Genomic DNA, 4,909 nt, shown 5'->3' with positions numbered 1-4,909 from the left:
GCTCTCATGAATGACTGAGCTTCCACTTGTTGTCAGAGCTTCTCCACTTGTGAACAAAGTTGTGGAAGGAGAGTGAGAGTCTATCTCACTCAAGATGGTGGAACCAACTGTAGCTGGCCCGTCACTTGTCCCAAGTGACAAGGTTGCCATTGTTGTCTGGCTTCCATGGATGTCACTGACTGGAGTAGAAATAAGGTTTGTGCTGGTAGCCGAAGGTGACAGAGTGTGGGCTTTTGTTTGTGTAGATGTGTGTCCCTGTGGTGTGAATGAAGATGGTGGGGCTGGGACTGTTGCCAAGGTGTCAGTTGCCTGGGAGACCACACTGATGGTTTCAGGTCCTCTGGTGGTTGCTGTACTTTGGGTCTGAGCCATGAGGGAAATGGCTGACACTTCCCGAGGAGAGGTGCTGGAAGAAGATTGGGTTGACAGTCCTGGAGGTCTCCCTGTAGTCTCATCAGAGATGGTGGGAGAAAAGGTGCTAGAGACAGTAACAGACACTCTTCCCGTAGTTTCTGGAGTAGTGTCAGGACTGGCTGCAGTGGACAACAATTCAGTTGTTGACTGAGTTGTGTGGCTGTTAGTGGAGAAAGTTGGTGAGAAGCTTGTGATCTTACCCAAGGTGGAGGTTTCTGGAGAAGCACTTGCTGAAGTTGTTCTGCCACTTGCTCTGGGTGAGATGCTGGTGGCTGTGCCTGCTGGGGTGGTGTCTGATACTGAGGAGCCAAGTTTGGTGGTGTGCAGGTCTCCAGTGGTTTCTGTGCCTTGAGACTGACGGGTTTGGGAAATGGCTGGTGCTGTGGCAGGTGAGGTGCTGGCAGGAGGCCACGTCGATTGTCCTCCTGGGCCCCCCGATGTTGAGGCTTTGGAGGTGGCCTGAGGCATGGTGCTTGTTATGAAAAGTTCTGTGGCTCCTGAGGTCCTCAGTAAAGTGTCCGGGTTGGTTGGTGTTGCCCACACTTCTGTGGTTGTAGCCTGGGTTGTGTGACTGTCCCTGGAGGGTGCTGGGGTGAAGGTTGTCACCTCACCTGTGGAGGATGCATGCTGAGGAACACTTTCTGAGGATGAGTGACGACTCGGTATGAATAAAGAAGTTGCAGTTGTGACTGTCTTGATTGTGTCAGCCATGGGGGAGACTGAGCTCGTGGTCGGGGATACTTGGGTGGTCTGTGTGGTTTGAGTGTCATCTGTGTGGGAATCAGCCGATGATTCTTGAGGGGAGGTGCTGGTAGAGAGTGGCATGGACTGTGTTGCTCGGCCTGCTGTTGCAGAGACGTCAAAGGTGGTGGTGCTACTGACAGTTTCTGAGACGTCTCCTGGGTTTCCCTGGGTGGTGACAGAGCTGGTGGGTGTAGACAGCGGGAGTGTTGCTGGTTCAGCATTGCTGGATGGGGACGCTGCAGAGGTAGGCTTGTGAGTGAGGGCGTCGGTCGTCATTGGTTGGGAAGGACTGGTTTCTGAAGAGGTCGCAGCAGTGGTCGTGAGCAATGCGTGGGAGGTAGATTCTTCTGCTGTGGTTAGTGTGGAGCCGACGGCACTGCTGGGGGAGTCTGTGGAACTTACAGGGTTTGATATTTTGGTGTCGTTGGTAGAAGATGTTGTTTGAACAGTTGTAGGATGCTCGGGAGTGGCTGTGCTTGAGATGCCCACTGAGTGGGTGGAGACCTGCACGGTATTTGTTGAGGAGGCAGTGCCAGAACCTACAGAGGTCGTATTTGCTTTGGTTGTCTCATTGCCTTCAAATATAAGATACAGGGATGTCATGAGATTTGAGTGTTTAACTCAGTGAAATTGAAGGTTGTAAGACCCAACTACTTTGCTCATGTTGCACCGCATGTCATTAACCTACAGAATTAGGGCTGTAAGGCTTTATTCATTTAGCCACAGCTAAGAATTCTGCCAACACAGGCAAGCATTTACTGATAAATAATACTGTAAGAAATAACATGTGCCCACATTTTGCCTCCATCAGAGATTATTTTGGAAGGATATGAATGGAATTCTAGATCAAGTGCACTCCTCCTCTCTGCATGTAAAGCTTAAAAGCGAATATCTATGTGCTTCCGTGTCACAGCCGTGTTTCATTAAGATACACATACAAATCATGTTATCAAAAATTTTCAAATTACTCCATGTCCTCTAGACATATTTTTCAAACACTGCCAAGTAGCCAAGTCGCCCTCTTTCTTTATCATAGCTCCCTTTTCTTCTCCTTAATCTGTGTCTTAGCTGTGTCAGGTTTTCTTCTCAACTCACTTCCTCAGCCCATCCCACAAAACCTCACACCCCAGAGATAACCTTGTGATCCTCTTTTCCTCCCTCATTTCTATTACCCATCTGAAAAGCCCAAGAACCTCTCTGGCCCAGCAAGACCTTCTTTGGAGAACAGGGAGAGGGAAAATGCTGTGGACTTGCACACGTGAATGCCCTACCTGCCTGAACACCAGTGTGACTGGCATTTGCTTAAACAGCTTTGTTTATTCAGTACAAAGTAACTGAGAGAGCACACGGTAATAAAGAGAATTTACGAGGACTCAAGTTTAAGTGACACTTCCTCTTCTCTGGAATAATGTGAGGTTTGGAGGGGATAGGAGCGCTCCCTGCCTTGTACTCTGATTTATAATAATTTTGACTTCATTTTGATTTCTCTGTCAACGGTCCTTGCAGGTGCATCCCTGCCACTACTGGCTCCCTCTACTTATAATCCCTAACTTTTCATTCCTGCTTCACTTTTAAAAAAAAAAACTGGGAGTAAGAGTGAATTCTGTTCTTTTTTCAGAATCACGTGGGGAGGATCGTGGCTGAGCTCAGGACCAACCTTCGGGAACCGCTTCTCAAGGTGCCACCACCATATTGCCAGCAGGGCCGATGAAGCGGTGAGGCCCAGAGGCCACTAGCTTGGGGCCCAGGGTACTTTGAGGGGCCCACAAAAATGTTCTCGTATTAATTTCTTTTACAATAAAAAGAAAAATGTCAGCATTAATAATCAATGAATCCAGGGCTGGCTGCTTAGCTAACTTGGTTAGAGCACGTTGCTGACAACACTAAGATCAAAGGTTCGATTCCCCATACTGACCCAGTGAAAAACAAAAAAATGAATCCAGCCTCGATTGCATTAAGCTTTAGACCAACATAGCAATAAAATATGTTTTAATTTTTTTTTTAATTTTACAGAGAAAGGGGTCCAACACAGCAAAAGTGCCCAGGAGCCATGAAAGTCATAATGTGGCCCTTTTGCTAGATGGCCTTAACAAAAGTCTAGGCACATTAATAAAGAGAAAGGCACAAGAGTAGAAGTTCATTGATAACAATCTGATTTCATTTTATATCTTACATTAGATTGGGCAACTTATATTGGTATTTTTCCACAAAAATTATCTTTAGTATCTAAAAAGTAAAATGTTTAGTAAAAACCCACAGAGCTAACTTCTTTTTGACTCAACTGTTATGTTGATGCTGGAATTTTTTCCCATACAGTTATTGAGATACAACAATAAACCCAGTTTTAGCAAATTTGCAGTGTTTAGTTCTTTGCTGAAAACACTTTTCCTTTTTTTCAGAAGTGGTATTCTCCTAAGAAATAGAACATCAAGGCTAAGACAGTGTTCTTTCTTTGAACAGAGCTGTTTTCTCCATGGTGAAATAGGCAGTTTTAAAGTTATTAATCAAAAGAAGGAGATTTTTTTGTGATTAGCCAAATCCACAACACTCAGAGCCTTAATAAGGTTACTATTCAGTGGCTATTCCGCTCCAGGTGGTTGAGGGCACTGACGTACACAATCAGGGCCTCAAAGAGGCCCTGTGTCAATTACATCAACTCGTTTTTAAAAAAATCCTGTAATGTGAATGTCCTTTTCAAATGAAAAGATATCATTGATTTTTTTCAAGGACTTTAGAAATAAAATTGAATGTTAATATATTTGATGTGATGTGAAGTGGCCAGTCTTTCTTGCTAACATTGCCAAATATTCCTTCCCTTACAACAGCCCTGAGAGGTGCAAACAGGTGAAGCAATTTCCCTCACTATGGAGAATAAACAGTACCAGTACAGAAAGAAAACATGCAGCTCCACCACACTGCACACCCAGGGTGCCAGTCAGCAGCAGGCTAATGAGCCTTGGCATTAGGCCTAGTCAATAAAACCTGCTCCTGGAGGGAAGCTTAAAGGAAAAGTTCTATGATAAAGAATAAGAGGTGAAGGTGCAGTGTTTCCACAGAGGAAGGCGACTGGTCAGGGCTCCTTCAAATTGTTTTTTAAAAAAATCCCAGGAATATTGCAAGCAAGACTTTTCTGACTCACACTGCCTTCCTTGTGAAAAAGAAGCAAGGTCAGGCTAGAATGGCAAATGTTTTATACTCCATGGTGGGAAGGAGACAATACCCTTGCTATAAGCTGTGTTAACTGTTTCAACCAGAATTATAGCATTTTTTTTTAAAGGAAATAAAATTTTTACTTGTTTTTTCTTCCATTTTCTCACTTGTCCCAATCTATCAGAAACTTAAGAAGTAAATGCACATACTCTAGCCCTGGTCACATCCTAACTTGATGCTAATTTAATTGCTCATGACTGGCTTTTTTTTGTTTTTGTTTTGCAATTTATTTCCCAGGCAGAAATACCAATCTATTTAGGTTTTTAAGTACCGACCTATTTTGTTCAAAATTCTTGACTGCACCTATGCTAGTTACAAACCATATTCCTGAACTTTATCTTAAAAGTCTCTGAGTCTTCTAAAGCAACAAGAAACCAAGAAACCTAGTCTTTTTTTTCTTAGAAACTTACTCTTTTTGGTTTTCATTAGCTCTCTAGCTATTCTCTAAACTTTCTTTTTTTTTTTTGTCTTTTTCGTGACCGGCACTCAGCCAGTGAGTGCACCGGCCATTCCTAAATAGGATCCGAACCCGCGGCGGGAG

The sequence above is a fragment of the Cynocephalus volans genome, chromosome 1 (assembly GCF_027409185.1).
Source record: "Cynocephalus volans isolate mCynVol1 chromosome 1, mCynVol1.pri, whole genome shotgun sequence".
Classification (NCBI taxonomy): Eukaryota; Metazoa; Chordata; class Mammalia; order Dermoptera; family Cynocephalidae; genus Cynocephalus; species Cynocephalus volans.
The sequence above is the reverse complement of the archived record's forward strand: the minus strand, read 5'-3'. Positions refer to the sequence as shown.